The sequence below is a fragment of the Eufriesea mexicana genome, unplaced genomic scaffold (assembly GCF_001483705.2).
Source record: "Eufriesea mexicana isolate 0111107269 unplaced genomic scaffold, ASM148370v2 scaffold588, whole genome shotgun sequence".
Lineage (NCBI taxonomy): Eukaryota > Metazoa > Arthropoda > Insecta > Hymenoptera > Apidae > Eufriesea > Eufriesea mexicana.
Window position 1 is genome coordinate 505801 of NW_016908796.1, and position 11318 is coordinate 517118.

Sequence of the window (11318 nt, forward strand, 5' to 3'; positions counted from 1 at the left end):
ACAGGACCGTGAGCGATCGAAAGTCGGCGTACACGAGCTACCTAGCCCGGGTACCCCTCGCCCCGTGGACAAAATGACCACGACACGCGTTACACGCGTTATCGTTTGCGCTCGCGACATAACTCTCGAAATAGCAATACTCATCGGGGGAACAGGCCAGGTGTGGGGAAGGACAGAGTTGGAAAGGGAGCGCCGTGTCTATCCGTGGAACGAGGTATCCGCTCATAAGTGTATAAATCAGGAAGAGAAATGCCGGCCACGTATTTTATAAGCCCGCTCGCGCCGCACGCTAACAAGATCGCGTTAATGTAAATTGCGAAAACATTTACAACGAGGGGGCGCTAGGGGGCCGAGAAGCCCCGCAGGATATTGCATATTCCCGGTAACGACGCGCCGATCCGGTTGACAAAGAGTGTGCTACGCCTCCAGGATTTCGCGTACGCTCGAAATGGCGGACACAGATCGGCCTGCTTGCCCGTGACATAATCGACCTGTCGGCTCGGTGTCTTCCGGCCGATCCGGGTCCGCAGGCGACCGTGCTTTCGGCAGTGTGGGAATCGGCCAAGTTCGCGCGTCCATCTTTATCCTCCAGTTGTCGGGTTCCCGTGTCGTGTAACGTAATTCGATTTCGGATATTCTTTTTAATATTTCGTATATGGTAATAATCCTTTTAATGGTTTCCTCTCTTGCTTCGGAAAGCATTGAGCTTGCCTTCTAACGTAGAACTTGATTTGTACTCGAGAGTAGGCGAGTTTTGAGAATTAAACGAGAGGTTGGATTCTTGACGATTGTTGGCAAATGAAGCCAGGGAACTCTGGTTTTAAATGGAAATTAGGAATAATAAACTGAGTAGAAGTTTCTACGATATTTAAGCGGAATTTTAAGGGATTTTATCTTCCTGCGTGCTATTTAAACAGCGATTTTCTGGATATTGCGAGAGGACTGCAGGAAAGTATTGGAAGCCTAGATAAAAGGCTTTTGCACACTTCTTTAACATTTTATTTTAATTAACAAATATTATCTCCGCCCGGTTGACCGTTTTTGTGTATATATTGCCGCGTGTCAGCCATTGTTATTTCGCCTGTATAACGTTTTCCACGACTACACATCGGCCCTCACTAAGTCGCGGACGGTGGGCCCACGATCCTTGGAGACGTTCAGCCTAACTCGTCTTGCAATATGTACCAGGAGAAGATAATTCGCCACTGTAGGAAGCATCGATCTGTCCTGTCCTCAATTTTATAGATCATCAGATCTAAACGCGATTTCTCTGACTTCGTGAGAACATATCCGAGTCTCCAAAGTCAAAGAAGAACAGAGGAATCGAATACCCAATTACTCGAGTACCAAGCACTCAAAAAATCGATGGCAATTCGCTAGATACTTAGCAAATTTAAGAAAAAGACCCAGGTCTAATCTCCTCATACACCAGTGTACAAATCCAAGCAGAGGTTTGCCGAATGCACACCAGGAAAACTGATAATTCACAATCACTGGGGGCGCAGGGAACACGGGGTACCTTAGATCCTGGGAATTGCAGGGAAATTACAATCCCTCTCTCATCCAAAACCCTCTCCCTCGGTGTTAATTATATCCTCGCTATCGGAGACTTCGCGGCTTCCCTGATCTCTTATCTAACCATAACCATCGCTTGTCACCAGGCTTCCTCTATCCTCGGCTGCTGCCAATCCCTGGTGCACTCTTCGAAATTGCTATCCGCGTGCAGCACGACAGTTCTGTCCACTGTCGGGGAAATTACACGTTCGTATCCGCGCGGTGTAACGTCCTCTCCGCTTAGAGATACCGTGATTTAATAACGCTTTTCGTCCCGCTCCGCGAGGAGAGCGACACGCTCCACTTTTATATCGCGATCGTTCATTTCCAGGAGAAATTTTCCCCCTGTCGCGTCGTACCCCGACGCGCGTTAACGGCCATGCAAATCGACGTCTTGATCGATGCGACGACCACGGTGCCAGCCCGGATCTAGTTTCGCTCCGATCACCTTCGATCACATCGCGCATCGTGGGCCCGTTCAAATGGACCCGCGATTACGCCTGGATAACCCCGCACTTATCGGTTATTTTGTCGTCCATCCAGGAAGCCTTCGAAGCATGTTAACCCTCTCAGTCGTGCGAGCTGGCATTTAATGGGCCGGCGCAGAATTCTTCGCTGGGCTGCCTCCGTCGCTTCCTTTTTCTCGTCGCCAGCGGTGCAATTAGGCTCGCGAGCGGGGAAAATCGCGTGGGCCGGTGTGAATCATGCAGGACGTTTCACCGTTTCTTCCCTTTTCTCTCTTTGCCATCCGCGATGCCCCCGGATGCTTTATTTATGGCAGATTGTGCGCCCGGATGAAGTTGTAAGAGGATGGAAGTGCACGAAATCCGAACCTGGAGCTGGCTTTTCGACAATGCTTTGTTCATTCACGTGATTATTCGTTGGCTGTTTTATTTTAGCGAGTGAGACAAGGGCGTGCCCTTTTTTCCCCAATAATACTGGTCTTTGACTCGTTAGGGCTGGGCCAGTTCGTTGACTCTGCCTATGCATATTTTAATTATTTGAGATATTCCTATTTGACTTATTTTGTGTTTACTCGTGTTTTCTCGTGAATCGTGATTAAATAAAAATGGTGGACAAAGGGGTGGTTTGGAGGAATTAAAAAATGGCTGAATCAGTGTGCAATTTTCTTTGCGTATATGTATTTTTTGAACACCAAGAACTGTTATAAAGATAAAAATTCAGGGATGCAAACGTGCTTATGACACGTGCTAATAATTATTATTTTCGAGTTTTATTTTTGTGGGGTCTCTGTTTTTCTCCTATAACACCGGTCTTTGACTTGTCACGAGTGGGCCAGTTTGTTGCCCCCGCCTATGAATGATATTTTAATTATTTAAATATATTCCTATTTAACTTATTTTGTGTTCTCTCGTGTCTTCTCGTGAATCGTGCTTAAATAAAAATGGTGGAGAGAGGGGTAGTTTGGGGTGATTAAAAAATAGCTGGATCAGTGTGCGATTTTCTCTGTGTATATGTACTTTTTGAATACCAAGAATTGATATAAAGATAAAAATTAAGGGATGCAAAAATTTTTGTTACACATGCTAATAATTGGGAAAGTGGTCCATGTCAGAAATCTGAAAGAAACGAATTTTAAACTCGTTTCGATATACGCTTATGTATTTTAGGATTATGTAAAGCTACTTTCGTGGAGTAGCGAAAAATAGAATTTTTGGATCGAGTCTGTGGATATCTCAAGGCTACTGCGAAACTTTTAATATTGCGAAGAATATGTATGACTTAGGTCACTTTCGTAATCGCTATGTACGAGGGCTTTTCGTGTTCATTAAAGCGCGCTGTGTAGAAATCGTGACGCAATTCTCGATATTTTTACTCCTTCCTTATTTTCTTCGTATAGATCATACAGATTTGAATAGATCTTTGATATAAATTTACCCATTTGCATGATTATGCGGATTTTTAATTTATTTGCCGTACAGCTATGTTGAAAAATAAATATTTATATTGTAACGTCATAGGAAATAATTTTATTTTAAAATATGTATTATTTCTGGACTAAATGTATATTAAATTTTGTTACACTTTCTTTGAATCAAAAACTCGATGCAAATGGGTTAATGTATATATATATTTAGCGAAACTTTACTTTAGATGCACAGTCTTATTTATGAATTTTGGGTCCCATGTATTGTACAAATATCTCGTTCATTAAAAATTTAGGATTCTAGTTATTGGAATACTTTTGCGACAGACAGTACCAATCATAGAAGTGTGTTTCTATATTTTCGACAGACATTCGACGTGCCTAAATATAAATTAAATTTTGTTCCACTTTCTTTCAATCAAAAGCTCGATGCAAATGGGTTAATGTATATATATATTTAGCGAAACTTTACTTTAGATGCACAGTCTTATTTATGAATTTTGGGTCCCATGTATTGTACAAATATCTCGTTCATTAAAAATTTAGGATTCTAGTTATTGGAATACTTTTGCGACAGACAGTACCAATCATAGAAGTGTGTTTCTATATTTTCGACAGACATTCGACGTGCCTAAATATAAATTAAATTTTGTTCCACTTTCTTTCAATCAAAAGCTCGATGCAAGTGGGTTAATGTATATATATATATATATATTTAGCAAAACTTTACTTTAGATGCACAGTCTTATTTATGAATTTTGGGTCCCATGTATTGTACAAATATCTCGTTCATTAAAAATTTAGGATTCTAGTTATTGGAATACTTTTGCGACAGACAGTACCAATCATAGAAGTGTGTTTCTATATTTTCGACAGACATTCGACGTGCCTAAATATAAATTAAATTTTGTTCCACTTTCTTTCAATCAAAAGCTCGATGCAAATGGGTTAATGTATATATATATTTAGCGAAACTTTACTTTAGATGCACAGTCTTATTTATGAATTTTGGGTCCCATGTATTGTACAAATATCTCGTTCATTAAAAATTTAGGATTCTAGTTATTGGGATACTTTTGCGACAGAGAGTACCAACTATAAAATCGTGTTTCTATATTTGCGACAGACATTCGACGTGTCTCGCAACATATGTTTTTTATCCCTGTCGTAAATCCATTAACTTTGACGAGTATACTAAAACCTTCAGGCGTCACCGTATATCCAGGTTGCGAGAAGGCCCATTTACGATATCAGCCGCTCGTAAACGCGAATATAGATTTCGCATCGACATGGCCGATTTTAATTCCTGCTCTATCCATCTGTCTTCGTCGACAAAGCCAGCTTCCAAAAATTCACATTCACATTCTCTCCATGGGAAAAGATATCCCATTCCAACGTCGTACCACCCCCGCAAAGGTCCCCGCGCCGTCGCCGAACTCACAGCCCCGGAGCTTATCAGTCCCCTCGCGACGCGAGGTAAAAGAAAGATGGAGGCCTGGTAACGAGGCACATCGGCGCTAAAAAGCGTTCCACGCCCTTTTTCATCCGTGCATGCGAGATCGCAATTGTCGCGGCTGAAAGTGCAACGAGAGTGCGATAAAGGCGAAAGAAAGGAGGGAGCGAGAAGGACGGACAGAGGGGGGATAGCGAGGGCAGAGAGAGAAGGGTGCAACCGTCATAAATCAAAAGCGCTGCCGAGGCACGGTGACGTAAGAAAAACAGCTGCTCGCAGGACGGTATACGAAGGCGTCGGATGATACGCGTCGCTGCTCGTCCACGGAATATGTTAGGCGCGTGTAAAGCGCCGCGACGAACAATGAGCGAGATAGCACAAGGCTCGCTAATTCCGACCGATTGTGCTCTCTTCGTGGCTGTCGTTCAACGGCCAACGCGTAAAAAGAGGAACCTGACCGTGGATTCGTCCGGACAGCTGCCCTCCTCCTCTCTACACTCCCTCTCTTCCACTTTGCTCCTCTCCTTCTCCCGAGTTCCGTCTCTCAATTGTGTCCATCGTCAGCGAATGAAATACCACGGACGTTTTCATTTTTTCGCCCCCCCCCCCTCCCCGCTTTATCTCGCTTTTCCTTTCTTTTCGTCCCTTTTCTCCTCGTTTCTTCCCTTTTCGTCTCGTCAGACACCCCTGACCCAAGTTTAGGGTTGCTTGTTCCCGATCTTGCGGTCCGCGAAGATGATAGGTCGAGGTGTACGACGCGAGGCTAGGCACGGATGATGCTTTGGACGTTAGACGGTTCGCTAACACCGGGAAAAGTCAGACCGGAATGGGAAGACCTTGAATGAGAAGACGGGAATCACGGGAACGGGGAAGGGGAGGGGTCCAGCTCGAAGGCTGTTCGAGTGTGATCGTGTATTTTAGGAATGCCTTGATCGGAAAGGTAGTCTCTGTGGCTGGAGTTTGCTACGTGAATAGATTAGCCCCTCTTTTCGTTTGACGGTATTCAATGTGTACGAGATGGATGGAAATTGTACGAGATTCTAGGCTTCTTCCAAGCTTCTCCGGATTGTCTAATTCTTCTTATTCTGTGGTGATCTCCGAGGTCATCGCGGGCTTTGAATTTTCGGATTGAGTTTGGAGATCTTGATGAAGGATCAGTTACTATGTGACGCGAGCGGCAAAGATTTTTCGTGGTTTTATATCTGTTTGCGCGAATGACGTTGTCTCGGTATAGAAGGCTCTAAGGAAATTCTAGAAGAGTCGATTTTTGACTAATGTTTCGCTTCTCGAGTTAGAGATCTCGAAGAAAATGACTCGTAGCAGTTCCTAAATCTCCAAACTTCGTTTGGAGATCTCGAGGAGGACTAGATCATCTAGCATGCAAAATAATAAGAGTCTCGGAAATCCTAATCCTATGAGATGTCCATTTTTTCACTGACATCGATCTTCATCCAGCACCTAGTTTCTGGAGTCAGAGATCTCGATGAAAACGATTCACAGCAATTCTTAAATCTCCAAACCTCGTTTAGAGATCTCGATGAACAGCAAATTCTTTTAGCACAGTAAATGCCAAAAATTTTCCATGAATTTCCATCTCTTCGCGCAATTGACGTCATCTCTATCCAGGATGCTGTCGAAAATCCTAACAAACACTCGTCGCCATTTATTATCTCGCTTCTGGAGTTAGAAGTCTCAATGAAGACGACACACAGTAGTTCTTAAATCTCCAAACCTGGTTTAGAGATCTTAACAAAGAACCAATTCTCTTAGCATGGTAAATGACAGAAATTTTCCTTGAGTTTCCATCTCTTCACCTGGCTGACGTCATCTCTACCCAGGATACCGTCAAAAATCCTACCAGACACCCATCTCCATCTAGCATCTCGCTTCTGGAGTCAGAGATCTCGGTGAAAACTACTAGCAGCAGTTCCTAAATCTCCAAACCTCGTTTAGAGACCTTGACAAACAATCAAAGAAGAAAAGCATGCCAAATGACAAGAATTTTCCATGAATTTCCATCTCTTCGCCTGGCTGACGTCGTGTCTACCCAGGATACCGTCAAAAATCCTACTAGACACCCATCTCCATCTAGCATCTCGCTTCTGGAGTCAGAGATCTCGGTGAAAATTACTAGCAGCAGTTCCTAAATCTCCAAACCTCGTTTAGAGACCTTGATAAAGAACCAAAGAAGAAAAGCATGCCAAATGACAAGAATTTTCCATGAATTTCCATCTCTTCGCCTGGCTGACGTCGTGTCTACCAAGGATACCGTCAAAAATCATACCAGACACCCATCTCCATCTATTATCTCGCTTCTAGAGTCAGAGATCTCGAAGAAAATACAAACGAGACTGGAAGAAAACAACCCAAGCCAATTCCCAGGTCTCCAAACTTCTTCCAAACACTCTAAAGGAGAACCAGTTCCCTAGCATACCAAACGTCAAAAATCTTCCATGAAATAGCTCCACGCTCCTCAGAAAACTCCTGGAACCCCGCGAATCCTAACCAGACTCGAATTCATTCATCGATCTTCGCCTACTGCTGGAGACCCCAGTCAGAGGTCTGAAGAAGGAGCGAGTGGCGACCGCAGAAGGAGCCATCTCGGCGACCATAACGCACCGTGTGCGACACACAAAGGCCAGGCTGGTATCGACGCGTAAACACGCGTTCACGCGTGTGCGTGCACGTGTCACCGCGTTCTCCTCTCCCTCCTCTGGCGTCGGTGTTCGCTAAGTATGGCCGAAGTGGCGGCGTTCGAGTCTGTCTGTCGCGACCCGCGGTAAGCAAAGCAAACGACCTTCCGTGGAATCTGGACAACCTGTCTGCCCGCCTGCAGCCGAGCCGAGACCAGGCCTGCACTTGTTCCGCCGCGCACCGCTCGTTCCTTCTCGCTCGCCGCCGCTCGCCTCTCCGTCCCTCCTCTATCCATCCGTCTCGTTTCGAACCGCGCTACCGACTGCACCGAGGGTGTCCCGACCCTTTACTTATCGTCCGCCCGTTGCACACCGCCGATGCCACGCGCGTATGAATGGCAACCAGACGTGCAGCGTTTCACCTACGACCGCGCGCCGCCATTTATGCGCGCCGGCCACTTCCGGCGACGCAGTTGCGCTACGCTCCGTCATCGGGCCCCGGGAATCTCCGATGGAGAGGCCGCTACGCTTCTTTCCACGCGGGCCTCGTCGTACGGGCACATCCACGGGATGCTCGAGATCGGTAATATATCGCGCGCAAATAGCATCGATTACGGCGCGACGACGGAGACGAATAGGCGAGCGTAATTGCGCTCCTATCTCGATAAAAGTCAACGCTAAATTTGTCGAAAGCAACTCCGCGTTTCCTGAAAGTAGTAAAAACGAACGAGGAGGCGGTCGTTTACGTTCGTTTGCGCGTTCTCGGTGTTAATCAACGAGCTTGCGAGGCGTAATTTAGGTGGCTGGGTTATGTTTCCATTCTTCGTTTTATGTTTACGTGTTTTGGAAGAACAGGTTTGGGTTCTTTTATTTGTAAATTTCTCGAATTTCTTCGTTTCATCTTACTTATTTCTTTTTCTTTTCTGTTACAGGGAACTTCGCTGTACTACCTGGAGGAAGTGGGGGAATACTTCAACGCGTTTGTAAGTGAAATCCTCATTGGTTTTTCTGAATTTCCCAAATATTTATGGTTTCAATATAATCGCTAAATCTATGAGGTACAAAAATTTATTAGAAATGTATATAAGCGAATGACAGGGACTCGTGGAGGGATCTAAAGTCTCACTCAAGGTGATCGATACTTCAGACGAATATTCGTCATTTGGGTTCTTCTAATTTCGAATTATTCGAATTTTTCGAATTTCTTTGTTTCATCGCTTTCTATTCTATTCTTTTACAAAAATTCTCACAGTACTAACTTGCGGAATTAATGTAATACTTCAACACGTGTGTAAGTAAAATTTTCATTGACTTCTCTAAATTTCCCAAATTTTTATAATTTCACGATAATCGCTAAATTTATGAGGTGTACAAATTTATTCCAAATTTATACAAGTAAGTAGTAGGGACTCATAGAGAGTTCTAAAATCTCACTCAAGTCGATCCATATCAAGAAGAACACTTGTCGTTCGAGTTCTTCTATTTCCGAATTTTTCAAATTTCTTCGTTTCGTCGTTCTCATTCCTATTCTTTTACAAAAATTCTCGCAATACTAACTTCTGGAATTAATGTAATACTTCAATGCGTGTCTAAGTAAAATTGTCATTGACTTCCCCAAATTTCCCAAATTTGTGTACTTTCGCAATAATCGCTAAATCTATGTGACCCAAAAATTTATTCGAAATTTATACGAGCGAGTGTCAGGTACGCCTAAATGGTTCTAAATTCTCACTCAAGGCTATTCATAGTTCAGCCGAGATTAGTATCGAGATAAGCGTGACTGCACACCTATCCGAATCGTTACCTCGGTTAGCTTCTTCGATTTAGGACTCTACCTTGGCTCTCACGGCTTATCCCTTGCCGGCCGATCGCTATCGGTTGTTTAAAGCGCAGGTGGCGCGCGAGTCGCAAGAACTAGCGATGGCGTCCCCCGCCGCTTTTCATTTCCATCTCTCGTCATCGTGGCTCGTTCGTGCAACGTTTATGCGTCGATTTGAATTTCTAATCGCGGAAAAATACGTCCCGGGAATAACAGCGGGATTGGTAGCATGCATATTTATGAGAGTCGAATTTAATCTCGCGCGTGGCTACGCGCTAATGGTTGGACAGCGTGTCTCTCTCTCTCAGAGTCGCCATCTTATGCGCGTCGCGACGTCGTCGGATCCCTCGTATAACGCGTTATAACATCGATTACATTCACCACGATCCCGCGAGTGATAATTATTTCACTCGGGCGATACTTTACGCGCGCGTCCCCGCCGATTGCGAGCCGATTTTTCCTCGGCTCGACGGGATTTTATTTGAAATCAACGCCACGCTCGAGCGCGCCACGTTCACCGCTTCGCGGGGAGGAGCGTTGATGAATATTCATTCGATAAAAGTGCTCTATCGTCGGGTATTATATCGGGCCCGGGGACGTCCGGGCCCCGGTGTTCGCGGCGGACGCGGGTTTAATTGCCCCGAGTGTCCGTAATTTATTATTGTTCGATGCGACTGCTAGAGAGGAAGCTGTTGGAACGGTAGTTAATATTGTTTAAGACTTCCAGACGTCGGTTTCATTAGGTAGCCGAGGGGGTATATAACGATATTAAAGGCAACGATTTCTGACCGCGCCGTTTCTCCCAGGCTACTCCTCGCGAGTGAGTTAGGCGCGCAGACCCATAAGAAACCGGCGTTCCCGAGCCTTTTATCCTCTGTTGTGGAAGGCAGGAGGAGTTAAAGGAAGGCTGCTGCAGCGAGGAGGACGCAGTTTCGAGGAGCTTCGCGACAAAAGTCGTCGTGTTTCCACCGCAACATAATAACATTCGCGCCCGTATCCTCGCCGGTTCGCTCCGGCATCGCCATAAAAGGAGGACAAATCGCTCGTTCGACGATCCAATAAACCGGGCGCGTAGCGTATAACCGATGCCAGGAAGAGAGTGGAAAAATAAAACGTTTACAGGCAGCATTTTCACGACCGGCAATTAACACGGTTGGCAAGATTTAAGGCGGAAATCTTGGCCAATGAGGATGCCGCGTCGCGTCTATTTTAGGGATACCGATGAATCACCGGCGACGTGCTTTCCACGTGTTTTTGTCGAAATCGTCGCCGAGCCAGCGTTTATTGCCGTTCAAGGAATCTCTCTTCTCTCTCTCTCTCTCTGTCGCCATTTTTACAATGCACCTTTTCTCTCTTCCCTTCTTTTCTTCCTCGAATCCTTCGTCTCTGTCGTGTTTCTTTGCGTGGCGATCGTCTCGATCGTGGCGATCGAGAGGCCGCAGACGCCTGGACGCGCGGAGGATCTGTAACGCCGGTTGCCGAGGACGCGTTTCAGTCACGAAGCTCGGCGAAGCTCGCGAGGGACGCGTCATGGGGCATTAAGCGGCGCGTTCGCGGCTTAACGCTCCTCCGGCACGGCTCTCGGTATGTGACTCGTTTGATTTGGAATTTCATTCAAGCGATGATAAATACGCTTAACGACGCATAAAACAGCGCCGTTTGATAGTCTCGTTTAAGCCCCGGATCCCACTCGGCGAGAGATCGTTTAGCTCGCGCTCACTTTCGACTCGTTGATTGCGAAGAGGAACCCGACCGTTATCTTCTTGCTCTTCCTATAACGTGTCGCGAGATCGCGCGCTTCATTCCGCTCGTCTGAATTGAATTATCTTTGATGTATCTCGAACGAGTCTTTGTGAACATCGTCCGCGAATTCGGAAATTTTTCCTTTCTTTTTTTCTTCGTTTTAGATTTTTCAGTTTGGGCCCGACGAGCTTCGAGTCGAGGAATTTTTGAAATTCGCGCGCTTCGTTT